At 41.4% G+C, this 24,383-nt stretch overlaps 1 pseudogene across 1 annotated transcript; it reads right to left on the bottom strand.

The window, feature by feature from the left end:
* Positions 1-637: 637 nt before the first annotated feature.
* On the bottom strand, positions 638-10,974 carry LOC309819348 (coiled-coil domain-containing protein 3-like; annotated as a pseudogene). Its single transcript has 5 exons — positions 10,911-10,974; positions 6,016-6,261; positions 5,445-5,841; positions 2,747-2,892; positions 638-641 (listed from the first exon to the last, which is right to left on the bottom strand). The product of its transcript is annotated as a coiled-coil domain-containing protein 3-like (transcript).
* Between the last annotated feature and the right edge of the window lie 13,409 nt (positions 10,975-24,383).

Here is a 24,383-nt window from a genome sequence, read left to right as displayed (position 1 = left end):
CCTAAATGTCCATTGACAGATGAACGGATAAAGAAGATGTGGTACATATATACAATGGAACACTACTCAGCCATAAAAAAGAATGAAATAACGCTGCTTGCAGCAACACAGATGGACCTAGAGATTATCATACTAAGTGAAGCAAGTCAGAAAGAGACAAATACCATATCACTTATATGTGGAATCTAAAATATGACACAAATGAACTTATCTACTAAACAGACTCACAGACATAGAGAACAGACTTGTGGTTGTCAAGGGGGGGAGGGGTGAAGGGGGAGGGGTGGGTTGGGAGGCTGGGGTCAGCAGAGGCAAACTATTATCTATAGGATGGATAAACAACAAGGTCCAACTGTATAGCACAGGGAACTATATTCAGTATCCTGTGATAAACCATAATGGAAAAGAATATGAAAAAGAATGTATATATATGTATAATGAAATCACTCTACTATGCAGAAAATAGCACAATATTGTAAATCAACTATACTTCAATAAAATAAATTTTTAAACAAAAGGTGACCTGAACAGCTCCTCTGATCCCTCCTAAGACTGAGGACCCACCACCATAGGAAAAACAGACTGCTTCTGATGTAACGTGATGTATTTATTCTGGGTAGGAGAGAAAGTAAGATGTTCACCTTCAAAAGGAAAAGGCAGAGAAGTTTTAGTGGGTTTTTTGGGAAGAAAAGAGCAAGTAATTGTCAATTCTTCATCTAACTCTGAGATCTTCCATTTACAACTACTTTACTCACTGCAGAGGAAGTAAAAATTTCTAGAGTATCATAAAATGTAAATGCTAAAATTTACCAAAAAGCCAATTTATTTTTAGTTTAAATTTAAATTCTGAAACTAACAAGCTAACTTACATCTGATGTGGTACCTTTCAAAGAGGACAAGGGATAAAAATGGAGGGAGCTAAGGTGTTGAAAAGTGCAAGGTCCATTGGTTCCAACGCGTAAATTCAGCTACACAGCAGCTCAGCAATCTGGAAGAATTAATTTTCTTCTCCCAAAGCTTTTGACTCTCAGGGCAATGCACACACCCACCCCTTGTTATCTAAGAGACCAGGGTGATGAAAGGGAAAAGAGATTCTCCCCAAGATCAACATCTGACCACCCGAAATAGAACTGCCTTCACCTTGAAACAATTCTCCATGGTCCTGTTGTTCTATTTTTTTCTAATGATGGAATAACTAATTCCAGGGAAATATTAATAGCTTCATTATGTGACCACAGGGCTAATTAGTGATGCACCTGAAGAGTTTGGGGGCTAAGCTATAAGGTGTTTTTGGAACAACATCTGATCTTTTGATACAAATCTGTCGTTACCAAAGATTTAGTAAAATAAGCAAACTCCCATAAAAATGGAGAAGCAAAGGACGGAGACCAAAAAGATTTCATTTGGAACATGCGAAGTTCTGACTCAAGCCAGGGATACTCAGGCTGACACCTGGTAGGTCCAGCTCAATGTGGAGTGGGTACCAGTACAGATTAAGAGCAGAAAAACAAACAGGTGCTTGGAACCATGCTGGGAGCAGAGTTCAGAAAATTCTGGCAAACCATGGAGGAGGGGTCAGAGGAGTCTAGATCTGTCAGTAGGGTAGGCCTGAGGAAGGGACCCTTGATAGTGTCTAGGAAGCAAGAATCAACATTTTTCCTTAGCTGGACACCCCTGCCCATCGTGAGAACAGGTTCTGTGCAAAGAACATGCAGAAGGCCTCCAGGTGCCAGGGAGCCTAGGACAGAAGATAAGGAGGTTTGGAAGAACAAGGCCGTCCCCCTAGGCCAACCCACCAGACGAGAGAAAGACACTCTTTGCAAGGCCAGCACAGACGGGTGGAAAGAAGGAAGCCACCCAACATGTTCAGATTGGTTCCTTGACCCACAAAAAAGTCCTTGTCCTGGGGGACACCCACATCAGAACTCTCTCCAGTAGTCTGTCATGTGGTCCTAAAAACATCTCAGGTGGGAGACTGCGAGCCATGGGCCACCACCTCTCCTGACCTGGTCCCACAATCGTCCCAGCTCAACTGTGTCAATGCCACTGCTTTGGCAAAGTGACAGTCCTCAGAATGTCCCCACAACTCTGGCTAATGCCTCAGACTGGAATACCCCTTTTATATGTTCATGCCCCAAATCATCCTGACCCTAACGGTCCACGACTACTTTGGTCACCCTGTACCTCTACGTCTTAATAGCTATAGATAAGAATCATAGAAGTGTTAGCTACTATAATTCTCTCATTTCATTTTCTTGAGGACTTTTCTTTCCTCTTGGAAAATTCCTCGGAGCCCTATGCTATCAATCAGAGTAGCCTTATGCTATCAATTATAATAATAATAATGGTAGTAGTCATAACAGCTCACATGTACTGAGTACTTTCTCTGTCAAGCGCTATGCTAAGGGCTTTACATATCTACATTTCCTACAGAGTTAAATCCTATGGTATCAGCCCTATAGCGTAGATGCTACTATTGTTTCCATTTTACAGAAGAGGCAATTGAGGCACAGCGTGCCAACCTTCATCCCACCTTGTTCCCTGACTGTGAGGAACTCCACGCCCAATAGTAAAGCCTCAGGAGTCGAAGGTTTATGAGCAGGGTTTGTTAACTGCTGGGAGTGGCGGTCGGGGGCACGGAGGAAAATACTCTTTGGTCTGAGCTTCTGGAAGAGCACTCTTGACTCTCTGGGTCAAAATGCAGCTATTCTATTATTTTGCTCTGGCACAGGGTACCAATTCTTACCAATTGTCTTCTTGGATCTCCCGGTCACTGGAAAAAGTCACCATTGCTGCCACTGGGAAAACATCCTTCTGTTCTCTTGAGTGTCTGGAAAGATGGCATGTTGGAAACTGACTCCATGAGGCAAGAGGTTATAATTTTCATCCATCCTAACAAGAAAGAGGAAGAAAGCAGAGCTGTAGATTGGACAGCCATGGGGTGCGCCATCTTGAATCTTGAGTCAACAGAAGACTGTGACAGTCTCCATCGGCTCTCATTATTTCTAATTGTTTCTCTGCCTCCTACTTCATGAGTCTATTCTTAAGCTTTTGAAAAAGGTGAGTTTGGGGGCAGAGCGAGTGTGTGCATGTGTCTGCATTTGTCTATCTGTGTTATCTCCCAGGTGGCCTTCCTTCTCATAGACAGTGTGTTCCTTGTTTCTTGGTGAAAGGGAGGCCAGTTGCAATGACCCGGGTTCAAGTCCTACCACTACTACTTCTGTCTGACAGGAAACAAATTTCTTAAATTCTCTAAGCTTCAGTATTACAATCTATAAAAAGAGGATGACAAAAGCACCTTACTTTTTGATGGTGATGTAAGGATTGCATTAAAAAAAAAAGTCTCTGGCTAGAGTAACTGCAGTATAAAAGTTAGTTAACATTTCTATTGAGCCTCGCAAAAAATGCCTGTTGTCAAGATGAAGAAGTAAACAAAAGGAAAAGGAGAGACAGGAGTTACTCTCCAGCCCATGGGGGGCATGTGGGGCCCACCAGGGAGTCTCCAGCGCCACCTTCTCCTGTGACGCTGACCAGAATCTGTTCTCTTCTCAATGGGTCCCAGAATAACAGAGGAGGAATGCTTTGTATGCAGCTGTTAACACACATCAGCGCAACATAACTCTGTGAAATAGAAATCTACCGGACTACCATTTGACTCTATTTCTGCCCTAACGTTCTATAAACATGTCAGAGAGAAGATGAAAGAGTTGGTTGACCACAGAACCAGTGGAAAAAACAGTATTTCATTATAAAATAGGAAAAGAAAATAACGTCTTCTCAAGTACTCTGGTTTTTTTCTTTGGAAAATGAAGTTTCATTGTTGAATAGTTTTGTAGCTGGGTCCCCAGTGTTTTCCTTAAATAAAGACATGAAAAGTCTAGTTTTTCTCTGTATCAAGAAGGTACTGTCTCACTCCTTGACGAGTTTATTTAGAAACTGTACTTGTTCAGCAATTAAAAATAAATTCAACTGAATCTAGCTAAGCCACCCAAGCCAACACAAGGCACGCCACATAGTCTAATCTTAGATATTCTGGCTTCAGCATGGAAAACACGTTGCCATGAGCTTACCGACAGCCCTCTGCGGAACTCACTCTTGTTTCTCAGTGACATGAAATCTAAAGAGCTAAGAGTGAGTCTGCAGACCAAGGTCATGGTCGTTCCGAATATCTTCAATCCTACTCCACAGACTGGGAAGACTGGATCTGTCGCCCATCACAGCTGTCGATGCAATCGCTATCTCGATAGACGCATTCGATTCCATTCTGAGGTTCCTCTCAGTCTCCTCCTTCAACTGGGGACAACCAATGCATTTAGGGTTCCACCTGCAGTTTTCTTACTTTAAACTTCAGTCAAACCCATTGCCTAAATTCTTATCCACATGTGTTTCGTCTTGACCACAGCCCAACTTTCACGGAACTGCCCAAGATTCCAGGAGTCTCCAATCAGACAGGGCCTCCTGCCTAATTCACTTCTATATTCTTCAAAGCCCTGTGACCCCCGCAAGGCCCTGACCCCACCCAGCACCCCACCCCCCGCCCCTCCTCCATAAATTTGTTTGTTAGAGCCTGGCATTGAGATCTGCCGGCAGCCGACGGGAGCTAACGCGGGTGAAACGGGAGGCCAGCTGGGCTGCATTCCACACCAGCGCCATCTTGGCATTTAAGCAGGTGTGCAGAATAGTGACTGGTCCGCATCTAACCTGCACCAGGTGTTTTGTGTGAGTGACTGGGTTTTAGTCTCAAGCAACCTTGTTTCTCTCATTATGAAGGTGAGGCTATTGAGATTCTGGACAAGGTCAGTAACTTGCTCAAACCCACAGGAAAAGAGGAGCCAGAATTCCAACAATTGATTTCAAACGGATTCTGCTTTGGTGTGACCACCACCCATCCCAAACTACTCCCACCAAATCCAGTTTAAAACACAGAGTTCCAAGTATACTAGGATTCCACCTGCTGTTATTTCAAACCTTAGTCTAACCCGTCACCTGAATTCTTACACACAAGCGTTTCATCTGGACCACAGACCAACTTGCATGAACTCAATCAGAGAGGGTCCTGCCTGATTTACCTTTATATTCCTCAAAGCACTGCGACCAGAGTCTCCCCGCGGAGCCCCCCGCATAAACCTTTGCTATCTGGAATGGGCTGGCTACTTGTTGCTGGAAAGCACCTGGAGCTTTTGCCTGAAACACTCTTCTGTTCTTAAAGCACAGGAACACTCCCTGTTTTTCCAACAGTCTTGGCCAGAGGTACCCAGGATGTTGTAGACACGACGGGAGGAGCAGGAAAGAACGAAGAGCACGGGAAGGAGCCCAAGGCATCATCTAACATCGCACGGACAGAACTCCCTGCGAGTTCCTGATCCGGCTCCGGATAAAGGCGACCTCAGTTGGTCACGCAAATGGGCCGAGGGGATGGTATGGGCGGGAGGTGGCAGGCTCACCTGAGGAAGAAGAAACAGGCGTAATCCTAGACCACGGTGTGGGAGTGACAGGAGAAGTAGCCCAGGCCGCTGAGGTGGAGCCTGGAGCCCGCGGGCACCTCGAGCACGCTGCCCCACGCCTGGTCCACAGCAGCTTGACCTCGGCCCGGTAGAGGCGCCCCGCCTTGCCGGCCTCGTACTGCCGGGGCAGGAGCTGTATAGGCCATGCACCTCTTGGTGCAGCGCCAGCACCTTGGCGTACGAGACGCTCTCGGTCAACTGGGCGCCGCAGCCCTCGTTCAGGGGTCTCCACTCGAAGGCAGCTGGCAGCCGCAGGCGGCCCCGAGCCGCTCGGCCAGGCAGAGCGCGGCGAGCAGCCCCGACGGCAGCGTGCCGGCTACGACCGGCCGGGTGGGCGCTGCGCCCGGGGCGCACTACCGGGGCGCTGGGCGGGGAGGCCCGGGGCGGAGCTGGGCAGCCGGCGGCGTCGGGGAGCCCGGAGCGTCCGGCCCACGGCGCCGCCCCGCCGGCCAGAGAAGCGCAGCCCTGGGCGCTCAGCTCCGCGCGCCGCTCTCTCCGCCGCCAGGCGCACTCGGCCCGTCCCAGCCCGTGACGCCCCACAGCGGCGCGGGGAGGACGGGCCGCCGCCTCCTCACGCCCCCCGGGGCAGGGGCGTGGGCCGCGGCGGGAGGGGCGGAGCCGGGACGCCGGGCGGGGGTGGGGGGCTCGCGATGCTCCGCAGACGCTCTGCGCTGGATGCGTCGCCCCGGGGCGGGCGCGGTATCTGGGGGCAGCGCGCGAGAAAGCCAGTGCTGGGAGCGGCGGCCCAGCCCTCTTCCTGCGCGCAGATGACTGAGTCAAAGCTTTCCAGGCGCAAAGCCTGTTGCAGACCCGCGACCTCTTTAAAACGAGCGCTGTCAACTGCCACGATTACTCTGTATATGTTTTTGCATTTTCTATGTAGTTCATTTAGAGTCAAATATATAGCAATCTGACTTGACCTTCGCAGAGGTTAACTAGGAAATTAAGTGTGATCTAATAAACTTTTCTGGACCTCCTGTCTCTCTCTGCTTATTTTTTAATGATGGTCTTTGGAAAGTCTTAATAAAAGATTTGAAAAGCCAAAGCCATAGTGCTCTGATTTTCCTACAGCCACCTGACTTCATGATTTACATAATTACTGCTTTCGTATTCTGAACACCCTACACCTGAGAAATAAATTCAGAGGTAAATTGCAAACAGCTTTTCACAAGTCAGTGAGTGAACCTGAGACCCGAACTCACAGTTCTATATTTCTAAACTCAGAGGTTGCTTTTATCTCCAGTTTTCTTTAATTGTTCCTAATGTAGTAAGAAGAAGAAAATAAAGGATATTACTTAGAAATATGTATCTTTTATATATTCAATATAGCACACATATACATAATATTATGAATATAATATACATACCATCGTACATATATCATACATGTTATATATAATATATATTTATAATAAATGTACAAGCAAAACTGCCTTAAATGGCAGGCTCTTTGTTCTGCAAATATCTTATTAACCAGGGTGTCTGCAAGTTTAAGCCCTGGAACCCAGCTGAATTCTTCTCTGTACTGAAGGGAAAAGAGTTCTTAGGGAATTCTGGAAGGAAAGGTAAAGAGAAAAGAGGATAGAGAAGCAGGAGAGAAAATTCCAAGGCTGGGCCTCACCTCCCATGACCCCCAAATCGGGAGGCCTTTGGGAATCCCAACAAGTGGAATGACCAGGACTCCAGCCAGCGCAGCCCTGCCCAGCTCGGGAGGGAATGGAAGGCTACAGCCTGCATGAGGTCACCCTAGTCCAGAATCTGATCAGCGACTTAGTGGACTCTGTGATGGGCCTGAAAGAAGAAAGAAATAAGAGTAACAGCTCTCGCAGTTAATAACTAACCCCTGTATAGCTAGTAGTCAGCCTGGGGCTTCAACAAATTTTGTAGGAAAAATAGCTATATTGAGGGAAGCAAGTGGGCAGTAGTCCCAATGGTATATGACTCTGTAGCACTCCCCCACCTCAACCATGGTAGATGCCAGACTTTCCCACAATGGGGAAATGGTACCCGAGGTTGGCATCAGATGTTGTATGTCAGGACTGCTTATTTGCCTCTCATGGAATATATGAGTTAAAACATTTCATAGTATCACTGTCTTAGTCTGCTCAGGCTGTCGTAACAAAATACCACAGAGTGAGAGGCTGGAAGTCCAAGATCAAGGTGCCAGCAGGATTGCTTTCTGGTGTGGTCTCTCTTCCTCTCTCCTACATGGCCGCCTTCCTACTGTGTCCTCACTTGGCCTTTTTCTGTGTATATGTAGCGAGAGAGGGAACTCTCTGGTGTGTCTTCTTATAAAGATGATTAAGACCCAACCTTGTGACCTCATTTAACCTTAATTACTTCTCTAAAGGTCCTGTCTCCAAATATAGCCTCCTTGGGGGTTAGGGCTTTAATATATGAATTTGGACAGGGAGAAGGCGGCGGGACGGGGGTAGGGGGTGGGGAGTGGGGGGAGGGCGACACAATTCAGTCCATAACAGTTATTTAGCAGGTGTTTTGCAGGGTTGCTAGAAAAAAAGAGAGAGGATATGAAACGGTGTATACTCCTGGCAAGCCGATGTAGAGCGAGCAAGCATTGCCAAATTATAATATGAACAACTGCTAACATTTATACAGTGCATACTACAGGCCAAGCACTGTTGTAAGGACTTTGCATATGTTATCTTAAGTAATTCTCCAAACCACACTTCAAAGTAGGTATTAGTATCGTCCTCATTTTAGAGATAAGGTACTTAGGTACAGAGAGGTTAATTGACTTACCCAAGATCACAGAGCTAGAAAGTGACTGAGCAAGGATTCAAACCCCAGCATCAGATTCCAGAGTCCACACAGGCAGAGCGAGAAAACTTATGGTTACCAAAAGGGAAAGTCGAGGGTATAAATTAGGAATTTGGGATTAACAGATACATACTACTATATATAAAATAGATAACCAACAGGGACCTGCTATATAGCACAGGGAACTATATTCAATATTTTGTAATAACATATAATGCAAAAGAATCTGCATATATACGTGTATATATATGTGTGTGTGCATATATACGCACACACACATATATATAACTGAATCACTTTGCTGTACACTTGGAACTAACACATTATAAATTAACTATACTTCAATAAAAATGGTTTAATAAATAAACCATTTACCTGAGCAGACTAAGACAGTGATATTATGAAATGTTTTAACTCATTTAGTAAACAAATTCTATTTATTTATAGCTGACATAATCATCTATATAGAAAATCTGATACAATCCACAAAAAAACGCTACTAGAACTAATAAGCAAGTTTAACAAAGTATGGAATACAAGATCAACATACAAAAATCAATTGTATTCTATATATAACAGCAAAAGTTTGGTAATTGAAATTTAAAAAGCAATATCATTCACAGTAGTATCAAAATATATAAAATACTTAGGAATAAAGCTGAAAAGACTATACACTGAAAACTATAAATATTACTGAGAGAAACGGAAGAAGTCTGTGAAAAATGGACACACATAGTTTGCTAACAGTCAGGAGACTGAATGTTGTTAAGGTGTCAATGTTAACCAAACTAATCTACAAATTTAATGCAATCTCAATCAAAATCTCAGTGGACTTTTTGGTAGAAATTGACAAGCAGATTCCAGATTTCATATGGAATGCAAAGAACTTAGCCAAACCAACTTAAAAAATAAAGACCAAATTTAGAAGACTAACATTACCTGGTTTCAAGACTTACTGTAAATTTATAGTAATCAATATAGTGTGCTTTGGTGTAAACACAGATACATGAGCCGATGGAATAGAATAGAGAGTGCAGAAGTAAATAAATAAAGTGTTTTTCTACAAAGATGCAGAGTCGATTCATTGAAGAATGGATTGTTTTTTGAACAAATGGTGATAGAACAATTTGATATTCATATGCAAAAGAAAAAAAAGAACGTCAATCCATAACTTGCACCATAGGCAAAAATTAACTCAAAATACAAAACATGAAACTTTTAGGAGAAAGCCTCTGCTTACTTGGGTTAGACAAAAATAGCACTTTATCAAAATTTAAAACTTCTGTCTATAAAAGACACTGTTAAGAGAATAAAACGTCAAGCCATAGACTTGAAGGAAATGTTTGCAAAGTGTATATCTGATAAAGGATGCATATCCAGAATACTCAAAGAACTCTCAAAACCCAGTAAGAAGACAAAAAACCCAATATAAAAACGGGCAGAATACTTGAACAGACACTTCACCAAAAAAGATATCAGGATGGCAACTAAGTGCATCATTTGTCGTTAGAGAAATGCAAATTAAAACCATTGTGAGCTACCCCTAAACATCTACTAGAATGGCAAAAATTAAAGAGACTGATCATATCAAGTGTTGTTGAGAATGTGGAGGAACTGGAACGCGTATACACTGCTGGTGGGAAGGGAAATTGTACAACCACTTTGGAAAACAATGTGATAGTTCCTTAAAAAGGTAAACATACAATAGAGCCATTTCACTCTTAGGTATTTACCCAAGAGAATTAACACATATTCTGTACAAAGACTTGAATATGAATGTCATTACAGCTTTATTTGTAATAGCCCCAAACAGGAAACAACCCAAAAGTCCATCCACAAGTATACAGATAAACAAACTGATATAAAATGAAGTATTATTCAGCAATTTAAAAAATGAGCTATTAATAGTGTCCGGCCTTAAATTTAGGTCTTTCATCCATCTTGAGTTTATTTTTGTATATGGTGTTAGAGAATGTTCTAATTTCATTCTTTTACATGTAGTTGTCCAGCTTTCCCAGCACCACTTATTGAAGAGACTATCTTTTCTCCATTGTATATTTTTGCCTCCTTTGTCATAGATTCATTGATCATAGGTGCGTGGGTTTATTTCCGGGCTTTCTATCCTGTTCCATTGATCTATATTTCTGTTTTTGTGCCAGTACCATACTGTTTTGATTACTGTAGCTTACATTACATTACAAACTTTGTAGTTTTCTATGTATCAAATTATAATCCACTCTATTAGATAAATCATCACACTCACAAATCTCTTCAAGACAACCCTTTCTCTGTTTGGAGCTGCAAATCAGGAAGCTATGGGAAAACACCTCTAAGATTCTTAGACGTCCTCTTGTGTAGCTGAGAGGATGATTGAGATACTCCTTAAATCTTTCTGATGCCTTAACAGAGACGTTGACCCTGAGGTCATATATTACTAACAGCACCCTGTATTTCATCTGCAAACCAAGGCCATTTCTTACGTTGAGAAATTTTTTCTTGGAGAGACTAGGGTTGAATGCAATTTTGTTATCAAGCCCACAAGTTCTAGTGCTTTTTTAGTTCTTCTAAATTCTGCTTGAAATCTAAATAGTCCCCTCTTTGCCTCAACAGGCTCCTCCTGGACTTTACTGTAGGCATCTAAAAGAAGCCAGATGGCACCTTCAACATTCTGTCCAGAACTCTCCTTAGCCATATCCACAAGGTTATGAGGTACCCTTTCTATTTCCCATATGTCCACAGGCTAATAGTTTTGCTAGTTTTTCTGCAATACTGCAATAGTTTTGCTAATTTTTCTGCCTATATCCTATTGGAAGCTGAAAGTTCTCTTTCCTTCAGCTTCCAATAAGATATTCCTCACTATCTTTCGGCCTCCACCAAACAGTCTCTTCATCATTCCTCCAAATTTCTCCATTCCTCTCCCAGACTCAAAATCAATGCCACAAGTGATGGCAGGACCCCACTTGGAGGTAATAGTTTCTGCTTTAGTTAATCTATTGCAGCACAACACACCACCCCAAATTTAATGGCTTCTAACAATTTATTATTACCTCATACAACTCTGTGGGTTGACCAGGAGGTTACTGGGCTTCACATGTTGTTGGCTTGGAGACGGGATGTCTAGAAGATCTAAAATGGACTCATTTTAGAAATGGACTCATGCAGGGATGGAAATTGGTACTGGCTACAGTCTGGGAGCCCAGTTGGACTTGGCTAGGGGTCTCGATTCTCCTCCAGGTGGGCTTCTCCATATGGTTGCTTATGCTTTCTCATAGCGTGGTGGATGGGTTCCAAGAAGAAGCATTCTAAGAAGACAAGGTCCAAGGATTTTCCAGTCTTTCACTTCTTTCACTAATGTTCCATTGGTCAAAGCTAGTCATGTGGCCAAGACCAGAATCAATGTGTGAAGCGACTCACAGGGGTACAGATAAAAAGAAGCATGGTTCATTGAGGGCCACCAAAGTGACAGTCCATCACATCCTTCAAATCAACACTCCATTTATTTTTGGTTGAGCCAAATGATTTAGTGCACAATTGTCATTATAAGATCATTTTGTTAATTATAAAACAAAATAAACTCATTTTTATAAATTTTCATTTTATTTGTCAAAAATCATACCTATCAAACCTGTTTTTTTATTATTTTTATTTTAAAAAATTTTATTTTATATTGGAGTATAGTTGCTTTACAATGTTGTGTTAGTTTCAGGTGTACAGCAAAGTGATTCAGTTTTACATATACTTTTACTTATATCTATTCTTTTTCAGATTCTTTTCCCATTTAGGTTATTACAGAATATTGACTAGAGTTTCCTGTGCTATACAGTAGGTCCTTATTGATTATCTATTTTAAATATAGTAGGGTGTGTATGTTAATCTGAAACTCCTAATTTACCTTTCACCCCTGCCCCCATTATTCCCTCTGGTAACCATAATTTTGTTTACTATGTCTGTGAATCTATTTCTGTTTTGTAAATAAGTTCATTTATATCATTTGTAAAGATTTCACATATAAGTGATATCACATATTTGTCTTTGTCTGACCTACTTCACTTAATATGATAATCTCTAGGTTTTATGTTGTCTACTATGATGTTTTTGGTCCTAACTTTAAGTGGGTTCCATTTGAGTGACCTTTTTCTAATATTAGTTATCCTTAGATATAAAGAATCCTGTGTTTTGTTTCCTGTTTAGTTTTTATTCTTTCAGTCTCACTCTCAGGTCAAGAATACTTTGCAGAGGATACTTTTGTTAGTCCCAAAACAGAATTTGGGTGATGCTGGTCCATAGAAATAACACAATCCTAATAGCACCAAAACATCACCCCTCATCCTGACATCTTTTCTGACTTTACTCATAAAGAAGAATTAAATAGTCACTTTTCCACCAGTTTCTAACTAGGCACTGATACCTAGGTGTGGCTTGAAATTACATACAATAGTACTTTCCTTGTGAAGCCTTAATAACCTACCGCTCTTACAAACTGCTTTAGTATGAGAGTTCTACAAAAATTAGTTCTGAAAGGCCTATAGTCTTATAAAGAACATTTTGAACAAAGGTGTACTTTTTAAATAGAGGTTTAATTTCGTTCTCTGATACACGTTTAAGTTTTAAAGGAAGCTGTAAAGAATAAGAGTACTTTATGTTTTATAATGCTGTGCAGTCTACACTTAGCTTTTAATACCTGGGCTATGTCTTTTTTATAGATAGATAGAAAAAAACCTGAAGTGTTTGAATTCACTGAAACTTAGGAAACACTCTACCTTCTTATTTAATCCTTGAAGAAATGACAGGTAATTTTTAAAAAGGGATTTAAAATCCAGCCAAGAAGCATGTATGCTGACCATTTTGTTTTCCTCCCCAGAGAGTCTCAGTTTAATCATATAATAGTCAATGTAACTCAAGCTTTTTTTTTTTAACCTCAGCATGAATCTGAGAGGCAATGTAACTGAAACTCTCTAATCAAATGCTTCCACAGTGCTGTCTGGGGCCTCCCCAAGGGTGTTGTTACCTATTCTTTCATTTCCTCCTCTGGAACAGATCCATCATTTTACCAGGCTTGAACTTTCTGTTCCCTTCTCATATCTTCATAAGCAATTAACAAAGGATAGCCCCCCTTGGAGTTTTGTCATTTTGCCTTCAGTTTCCACGGCAATCTTGTTTTGCTTTTTTTTTTTTTTTTTTTAAAAAAAAGGACCTATAAATGCTGCTTCAGTATCAGCTCTGCTTCCCTCGAACTTGAAAACAAAACTGCGGAAGGCCAGTGAGTTGGTCTATCACCAAGCGGGAAGGATTAGGGATGAGCTTATAACAAGGGTCAGGGTCTGGGTTCATGGGTAAATTTCAACAGCAATCCCTCTGTTAACAGACATTTCCCAGAACCCACAGTATACCTCAGAGGGTTATCCACTCTGTAGTGAATTCTTTCAACGGATGGATATTGTCTTATTTTAAAGAATCTAATGAGAAAGAGATTCAATGGCTTCCTTCAGAAATGGTTCCCAGTTGTCCTGCCTTGTCAGGAATTCCTTCGCATTCCATAGTACTATGAAGTCTTCCCCTTGGTCCCCTTTCTCTCTGACTCCTCACTGCGCTAAAACACTAACCGTTAAGTCATTCACAGCTACCGTCCGTGGAGCAGCCATCAGCTGCCCACAGTACATGTCAACACTCTACTGGGGACTTTATCATTTAACCACTACAGCACTACAAGGTAAATATTATTAGCCCCATTTGACTCATAATGAACTAAAGCAATAGTTCAGAGAGGTTATATTAACTTGCCCAAGTTCTCAGGGTCATACAGCTAGTAAATGCTGGAGGCAGCATTTTAACCTGGTATTCTTTCTTCTCAATTAGTAATGGAAACCAAAGTTAACATTCCTCTTAGGGAGCTATCATGATTCTGCAGTGGAATGTTTACCACACGTTTGGCCAGGACCCCTTGGTTTAACAATGGCCAGGCTGATGTAAGACACAGTGGCTCAATGTCAATAAGTCAGCGGAATAGCTCAGAACAGGATTTGGAACACATGTGACCCACACCACCCAGACACTTGCACAACCTCACTGGGATTTCAAATTCATTTTTTTCTAATGTGAGTACTCAATTCTCAGTTCACAGAGCACCCACAGATGACACAGTGGAATCAAAACTGTAGGGATTTAGTGGATTATACTATTTCACCCACAAAAATGGACACTGTAGTGAATTTGTAGACTACTGCTGGATTCTTGGCCCCATGCACTAAATAACTGGTCTGAGTTGGAGTCCTAGCAGGACAAATTGATGCAAAAACACAGATATAGAAAACAGAGGGCAGAAAAATCCACAGGGCACTGTCTCCCATTCTGATAGTCAAATCCACCGAAACCAAGCTTCTGCCCCTTTACAAAAAAGGTATTACTCCAGACACTGCTGGGCCTTAAATGACACAAGGACAGGAAGCATGGGGGCCCAGTCCTTCCCACATCACTGCACCCTGCAAAGTGGTGGCCATATCGTCAGCTCTCAGCAGAGACTGATTGGATCACTGCATAATCTAATAGTGTGTGGAGTTTCCCACTGATTTAGAGAAACCTGTTCAACAACTAAACAAGGTGTGCGGTGTGTCATCAAGGATGAAGGTGGTTGCTGATGGGATGCCAGCCTCTCCCCAGTGCTCCTGCAGCGGGCTCTGATACCACTGCCCCACCACAGGTTCTACTTCTAAATCTCAAACTTCTGGAAATTTCTGTGACATGAGGAAAGCTGTTCTGATACAGCCTCAGGAAACAGTTTCAACCTGTCCATTTGGGTTAAAATTGGAGGGACTGAAGGAAATCACTACAAAACTCAGTTCTGGCATGATTTCAGGATTTCTCAAGAAGAGCGCACCACTGCTCTCTATAGTTCTGGGTGGCAATCTTACATATGGGGACTAGGTATAAGTGGCCTCTGCCTGGCTTCAGTGCTCTTTGCTCCTGTTTTGCTCCAGTACGTCCTACATTAGTTTTTTCTACTAACTTCCTAAAAGCCAGACCAAAGAAACCCTCACCTTTTGGCATGACTGCTGTGATAGGTTTTGTAGCTCAACAGCTAAACAATAGATATTAGCAACCAAAAAAAAAAAAAAAGTTAATGAACACTACCTGGTAAAGAAGACAAGAGCAAGGGAAGACAAGTCTCAACATGGGTCTGGAATGAGTGGCAATATCCTTCAAAAACATTTTGCCAAGACAGATCTCCTATCCTATGTGACCCTTCAAAAAGTTTCAATTTTCCTGTAGTTCCACATTGTCTTTTTGGTTAGACCTGTGATATTGTTAAGGGTAGGAAACATATCATGTTTATACACATTCCAGTGAACCAAGTATATTCTGATTGTTTGACTCATGTTAAGGAATCCAAAGGCATTTAAAAAAATGTTAAGAATATCAAGGAGTTCTTAAATATATAAAACAGATATTAACAGACATAAAGGGAGAAATAGGCAGCAATACAATAATGGTAGAGGACTTCAATACCCCACTTTCATCAATGGATAGATCACCCAGACAGAAAATCTATAAGGAAACATTGGACTTAAATGACACCTTAGACCAGATGGACTTAAGAGATATTTATAGAATATTCCATCAAACAGCAACAGAATATACATTCTTCTCAACCGTACATGGAACATTCTCCAGGAGAGATAACATGTTGAGCCACAGAAAGTCTTAATAAAATTGAGATTGAAATCATATCAAGCATCTTTTCTGACCACAGTGGTATGAAACTACAAATCAGTGACAAGAAGAAAACTGGGAAACTCACAAATATGTGAAGATTAAACAACATACGACTGAACAACCAAGGGGTCAAATGAGAAGTCAAAAGAGAATTAAAAAAATACCTCAGGACAAATGAAAATGGAAACACAACATACGGAAACTTATGGAATGTAGCAAAGGCAGTCCTTAGAGGGAAGTTTATAGCAATAAATCTACATTAAGAAAAAAAAAGATCTCAAATAAACAAGCTAATAAGGAACTAGAAAAATGAGAACAAACTAAGCCCAAAGTTAGTACAGGGAAGGCAATAAAGAGCAGACTAGAAATAAATGAAATAGAAACTAAAACACAATATAAAAGATCAATGAAACTAATAAGAGCTGTTTTTTAAAAATATAAACAAAATAGACAAATCTTTAGCTAGACTAATCAATAAAAAGAGAGGACTGAAATAAATAAAATTATAAATGAAGGACAAGTGATATCATGCAAAAAGCAAAGGATCATAGGAGACTGCTATGAATAATTATAAGCCAAAAAATCTGTAACCTAGCAGATATGGATAAATTCCTATGAACATACAACTTAAAAAGAATGAATCATGAATAAATAGAATATCTGAACAGATCAATTCCTAGTAAAGAGATTGAATTAATAATGAAAACTCTCCAACAAAAAGTCCAGGACCACATGGCTTCATGAGTGAATTCTACCAAACATTTAAAGAAGAATGAATATCAATCCTTCTCAAACTTTTCCAAAAATGTAAGATAAGTGGGTTCTTCCAAACTCATTTTATGAAGCCATCATTACCTTGATACCAAAACTAGACAACAGGGCTTCCCTGGTGGCGCAGTGGTTGAGAGTCCGCCTGCCGATGCAGGGGACACGGGTTCGTTCCCCGGTCCGGGAAGATCCCACATGCCGCAGAGCGGCTGGGCCCGTGAGCCATGGCCACTGAGCCTGCGCGTCTGGAGCCTGTGCTCTGCAGCGGGAGAGGCCACAGCAGTGAGAGGCCCGCGTACCGCAAAAAAAAAAAAAAAAAAAAAAAGACATACAAAATGGCTGAAAGGTACATGGAAAGGTGTTCAACATCACAAGTAATCAGGGAAATGCAAATCAAAAGCACAATGAAATATCGCCTCATACCTGTTAGAATGGCTATTATCAAAAAGACTAGAAACAACAAGTGTCTGGGAAAACGTAGAGAAAAGGGAACTGCTGTGCACTGTTGGTGGGAATATAAATTGGTGCAGCTGCCGTGAAAAGAGGTTCCTCAAAGAATTAAAAATAGAACTACCATATGATTCAGTAATCCCCTTCTGGGTATTTATCCAGAGGAAACAAAATCACTATCTGGAAAACACATCTGCACCCTCATGTTCACTGTAGCATTATTTACAATAGCAAAAATACGAAAACAACATAAGCGTCATTGATGGATGAATGGATAAAGAAAATGTGATAAATATATAATGGAATATTATATGGCCATGAAAAAGAAGGAGGTCCTGCCATCAGGACAACATAGACGGACCTTGAGGGAATTATGCTAAGTGAAATAAGTCTGTGAAAATTGATAAACAGAAACCTCATTTAAAATGGAGTTGGGGGTCAGAAGGGGGAGCTGTTACACTTAACCATTCAATGTCAGTTGCAGACCCAACAAGAAGAGAGGTACATTTTCATCTCCAACAGGAAGAAGGTTACTAATTTACTACACAGCAGAAGAAAGGAAGAATTTCTCCTTGCCTGGTACCGCCCAGCCGATGATAAACTGTCACAAATCAGCCAATAAAAAGCCACTACACTTCACCAAACTCCCAGTTCCCTTCAATGGGCTCTTTGTTTATAACAGCCCCTTCTAACTCTCCATTTTCCTCTGTAAGAGAAGTTTCCTCTCCTTCGTTCTCCAGACTTGCCAGTGGTTCACCATAGATTGCAACTCCTGAATTGTGATTCTTTGCTGTTCCTGAATAAACCATTTTGCTAGTAAAATAACTGCCTGTTTTAGGTCAACAAGTCAGAGAAAGACAAATACTGTATGATGTCACTTATATCTGGAATCTAAAAAACAAAAACTGAACTCATAGATACAGAAAATAGTTTGGTGGTTGCCAATGGCAGTGGGTAGAAGAGTAGGTGAAATGGATGAAGATGGTCCAAAGGTACAAACTTCCAGTTTAAGGGAAATAAGTCCTGGGGAGGTAATGTACAGCATGGTGACTCTAGTTAACAATAGTGAATTGTGTATCTGACAGTTGCTGAGAGAGTAGATCTTAAAAGTTCTCATCCTCATAAAACATTTTTTGTAACTATGTGTGGTGATGTGTGTTAACCAAACTTATTGTGGTGCTCATCTTGCAATAAATACATATATCAAATCATTATGTTGTATACCTGAAACTAATACAATATGTTGACTATATCTCAATAAAATATATATTATTTAAAAAGAAAAGAATATCAAAGTCTTATGGTAACCATGCATACATAATTCATGGCTGCTTGACTTAAGGTGCCCCGGAACTGGCTCCACTTGGGAAGACACTTCAGAAAATGAACTTGAATAGAAACACACCAACAAACAAAATTTTCCCCCAGGAAGGAAAGCAAAAGGGGCTAAAATATTTAATACCACTAGGAAGTAGCCATCCACCAGTATGTAGTAATAAGAAAAAGGACTACCATATAACCCAGCAATTCTACTCCTGGGTATATCTCCAAAAAACCCAAAGGCACTAATTTGAAAAGATACATGCACACGAATTTATAGCAGCATTATTTACAATTGGAAAGATATGGAAGCAAGTTAAGTGTCCATCAACAGATGAGTGGATAAACAAGAAGTTGTATGTATATATACATACACACACATATATATATATATACACATACACATATCTTGTGGTATGTGTGTGTGTATATGTATATATATATATATACACACACACACACACACACACACACACACACACACCCCACACACATGCATACCAATGGAATACTACTCAGCTATAAAAATGAATAAAATTTTGCCATTTGCAACAACATGGATGGACTTGGAGGGTATTATGCTAAGTGAAATAACTCAGACAGAGAAAGACAAACACTGTATAATATCACTTATATGTGGAATCTAAAAAACAAAGCAAACTAGTAAATACAACAAAAAAGAAACAGGTTCACAGATATAGAGAACAAACTAGTGGTTACCAATGGGGAGAGGGAAGTAGGGAGGGGCAATATAGGGGTAAGGGATTAAGAGGTACAAACTACTATGTATAAAATAAATAAGCTGCAAGGCTATACTGTACAGCACAGGGAATATAGCCAATATTTAATAATAACTATAAATGGAGTATAAACTTTAAATAATGTGAATCATTATGTTGCAGACTTGAAAAAATTATATAAGATTGTACATCAACTATATCAATTTAAAATTAATTAATTAAACAAAATACTATAATAATTATTTCAAAAACTGAAAAAAAAAAGGCAGAAGGTGGAAAATATTGAATCCTGCTTGATCTCTTTTAAACTGTTGATGTCACTGAATTTAGCAGTATTTCCAAAACATAAAACACAACACTCAGCCCTCTCCAGGCCTGTTTTGATGGAGCGATACACAGACCTCTCTCAGCCAACTCTAATTTCATTCATTTACTTGTAGCTGTCCAGTTTTTCCAGCACCACTTATTGAAGAGACTCTCTTTTCTCCATTGTATATTCTTGCCTCCTTTGTCAAAGATTAATTTACCATAAGTGTGTGGGTTTATTTCTGGGCTTTCTATTCTTTCTATCCATTGAGCTAAATATGTTTTTATGTCAGTGCCATACTCTTTTGATGACTGTAGCTTTGTAGTATAATCTGAAGTCAGGGAGTGTGATTCCTCCAGCTCCATTCTTCTTTCTCAAGAGTATTTTGGCTATTCAGGGTCTTTTGCGTTTTCACACAAATTTAAAAAAATTTTGTTCTAGTTCTGTGAAAAATGCCATTTGTAATTTGATAGGAATTGCTTTGAATCTGTAGATTGCCTTGGGGAGTATGGTCATTTTAACAATATTGATTCTTCCAATCAAAGAACACAGTATATCTTTCCATCTGTTTGTGTCATCTTCAATTTTTTTCATTAGTGTCTTACAGTTTTCAGAGTACAGGTCTTTTGCCTCCTTAGGAAGGTTTATTCCTAGATATTTTATTCTTTTTTGATGTGATGGTAAATGGGATTGTTTCCTTAATTTCTCTTTCTGACATTTTGTTGTTAGTGTATAGAAATGCAACCGATTTCTGTGTATCAATTTTGTATCCAGCAAATTTACCAAATTCATTAATGAGCTCTAGTAGTTTTCTGGTAGCATCTTTATGATTTTCCATGTATAGCATCATGTCATCTGCAAACAGTGACAGTTTTACTTCTTCTTTTCCAATTTGGATTCCTTTTATTTCTTTTTCTTCTCTGCTGTGGATAGGACTTCCAAAACTATGTTGAATAAAAGTGGCGAGAGTGGACATCCTTGTCTTGCTCCTGATCTTACAGGAAATGCTTTCAGCTTTTCACTGTTGAGTATGATGTTAGCTGTGGGTTTGCCATATACGACCTTTATTATGTTGAAGTATGTTCCCTCTATGCCCACTCTCTAGAGAGTTTTTATCATAAATGGATGTTGAATTTTATCAAAAGCTTTTTCTGCATCTATTGAGATGATCATATGATTTTTATTCTTCAATTTGTTAATGTGGTGTATCACACTGATTGACTTGTGGACATTGAAAAATCCTTGCATCCCTGGGACAAATGCCACTTGATATGGTATATGATCCTTTCAATGAATTGTTGCATTCGGTTTGCTAGTATTTTGTTCAAGATTTTTGCATCTATGTTCATCAGTGATACTAGCCTGTAAATTGCTTTTTGCTGTGATATCTTTGTCTGGTTTTGGTATCATGGTGATAGTGGCCTTACAGAATGAGGTAAGAAGAATTCCTTCCTTTGCAAAGTTTTGGAATAGCTTCAGAAGGACAGGTATTAACTCTTCTCCAAATGTTTGGTGGAATTCACCTGTGAAGCCATCTGGCGCTGGACTTTCGTGTGTTACTGATTCATTAGCGTACTGGTAAATGGTCTGTTCATATTTTCTTTTTCTTCCTGGTTCGGTAGTGGGAGATTGTACTCTTCTAAGAATTTGCCCGCTTCTAGGCTGCCCATTGTATTGGCCTATAGTCGCTCGTAGTTGTCTCTTATGATCCTTCGTATTTCTGTAGCATCAGTTGCAGTGTTTTCATTTCTGATTTTATTGATTTGGGCCCTCTCCTCTTTCTTCTTGATGAGTCTGGCTAAAGGTTTCTCAGTTTTATCTTTTCAAAGAACCAGATTTTAGTTTCATTGACCTTTTTTGAGTCTCTGTTTCATTAATTTCTCCTCTGATCTCTTTTGGATGTATTGACATAGCCCCTGGCTGGCCAGCCGGAAGAGAACAACGCTCAGCCCTCTTACAAGTGGATGGAATGGAGCATCACACCGCCCTCTCCTGGCCCATTTTGATGGAGCCATAACAGACCCCTTAGGCTGGTTTTGATGGAGAGACACACAGCTGTATCCCAGCAGGGTTTTGATGGATGGTACACAGCCCTCTCCTGGCCAGCTCTGACAGAGCAACACACAGCCCTCTCCTGGCCAAATGGGATGCAGGGACACGCCTGCTTCTTGTGTCTGGCCAAAATAGGGTGAAACATCACCCTCTCCCATCTGGATTTGATGGAGCTATACACAGCCCTCTCCCTACCTGCCACACTAGAGTGACACACCACCCTCTCCTGGCCTGTTTTGATAGAGGGATACCCACTCTTCTCCCTGCCAATTTGATGGAGAGATACACAGCCCTCTCAGGTCACGCTTTGATGGAGCAAAACACAACCTTGCCAGGCCTGTTTTAATGGAGTGACACACAGCCCTCACCTTGTCTGCTGTGATAGTGACACACAGCCCTCTCCCGGCTTGCTGGGATGGAGGGAACTCAGCCCTCTCCTGGCTGGCCTGGATGGAGGGACATACCTTCATCTACTGGCTGGTTTTGCTAGAGCAACACACAGCAATACACTTCGACGGGTGTTGATACAGCAAAACATAGCCCTGTCTCAGCCAAACAGGATGGAGCGACATGTCTGCCATTCCCATCCGGCCAAAATAGAGTGACACACCATCCTTTCCCATCTGTATTTGATAGAATGACACACCGCCCTCTCCCGGCCTGTTTTGATAGAGCGATACACAGTCTTCTCCCAGCTGGTTTAATGGAGACATAGACAGCCCCCTCTCAAGGTATGTCTTTTTTTTTTTTTTAATGGAAATTATTTATTTATTTATTATTTTTCGCTGCATTGGGTCTTCGTTGCTGCGCACAGGCTTTCTCTAGTTGTGGCGAGCGGGGGCCACTCTTCGTTGTGGTGTGCGGGCTTCTCATTGCAGTGTCTTCTCTTGTTGCAGAGCACGGGCTCTAGGCACGTGGGCTCAGTAGTTGTGGCTCACAGGCTCTAGAGCACAGGCTTAGTAGTTGTGGCACATGGGGTTAGTTGCTCCACAGCATGTGGGATCTTCCCAGGCCAGGGATTGAACCCGTGTCCCCTGCATTGGCAGGCGGATTCTTAACCACTGAGATGGTGGGATATACCACCATCTACCGTCCAACTTTTAAAGTGCAACACACAGCCCTCTCCTGTCCAGCCTGGTTGAAGCAACAGAGTGCACTCCCCTGGTCCATCTTCATGGACCCATACACAGCCCTCTCCAGGCCAGTTTTTATAGAGTGATACACAGCCCTTTCCCTGCCTGTTTTGATGGAGAGATATAGAGCTCTCTCCCAGCCTTTTTAAATGTAGGGAGACATGCTGCCATCTGCCTGCTGGCTGGGAGGGAGCGACACACCATCTCTCCTGGCCAGCTTTGGTAAAGAGGTACAAAGCCTTCTCCCAGCTGATTTGATGGAGAGATACACAGCCTTCTCCTGGCCAGTTTTGAACAGAGACACACAGCTGTCTGGCTGGTTTTGATAGAGCAACACACAGCCCTCTCCTGGCCAACCTGGATGGAGCGACATATTGCCCCAGTTCCTCTTTAATATCACATCTGGGGCATATTTCACCCCTGAATTCCTTCTAAGAAAACCATTAGAGAATGTAAACAATATTATGTTTCAGAAAGACAAAAATGACAGCAATATTGAGGAGCTGGGGGAGGCACACATCAGAAAGACCAGAATGCTACTGGAATAGTCAAGACAATGGCCCAAACTGTGACACTTCCTGTGGACATGAAGAGAATTTGATAAATCGGAAGGATATCTGAGTGGAGAATTGATAGGACTGTGTGAGCAAATGAGTTCCGTGGTGCAAAAAAGAGTTAAAGAAAACTTGCATTTCAGATAGTTGGATGGATGGTGATGTGCATATCTGAGACTGGAACAGGGAAACGAGCAGAGGAAGAGCTATGAGCGCTAATATTGATACTTAGTGATTTGTGGTTTCTTACTCCCCACAGTGTTCTCTGTTTCCTCCTCTCCCTCCCTCTCTCTTTTATATCTCCCTTGCATGTTCATTAATTAAAACATATTTCAAGATTCAGTTAGCTCACTTTCATTTTCCCTTCTAATTTCAACACTCAAGAATTTGAGGGCTTATATACGGTCTGCTCTTCCACACCTTTGTGCCTTTGCAGATGCCATTCTTCCTACCTAAAGTGTCTCCGCCATGCCTTGCTTGCATAGTGAATACCTACAGACCCACCTTTCGAGGCCTCAAACACACAACACCTCCATGACTGCATCCCCAGGCAATGTTACCCCTCCCGACAGCCTTCAGTAGGAATCTGTCCATACCTCCGCCAGCACTTCTCGTATTTAAATTGCAGTTGTTAGGTGACATGTTTGCCTCCTCAGCAAAGGCAAGGTCGAGGACTGGTGTTTTGCATCTTCTTGTCCCTGGGCCTAGCAGAACCCCTGGCAAATAGCGCAAGCTCAAGAAATGTCCACTGAATAAGAATTTGATAAATCGATGAGTGGCATGAGGATTGACTAAGTTATAAGCGATGTGTAGAAAGGGGATTAGGGTGACAAAGACTGGAGCCCCTTCTCAGCATATGGGCACCATGGGAATGGGAGCCCTTCCTGCAGCCCCATGAATCCCTTCCATGGCTGGTCTGAAACTTTAGGTAGAATGAACCAAGAACAAGAGAGGGGCTAATGATTTTCTTAGGAGGAATTCAGGGGTGAAATATGCCCCAGATGTGATATTAAAGAGGAATTGGGGCTTTTCAGTAACTTCCACCTTCCATATATGATTTTAACTTC

The sequence above is a fragment of the Grampus griseus genome (assembly GCF_964374135.1).
Source record: "Grampus griseus genome assembly, chromosome: 2".
Classification (NCBI taxonomy): Eukaryota; Metazoa; Chordata; class Mammalia; order Artiodactyla; family Delphinidae; genus Grampus; species Grampus griseus.
This window is presented reverse-complemented; position numbering and strand designations above follow the sequence as displayed.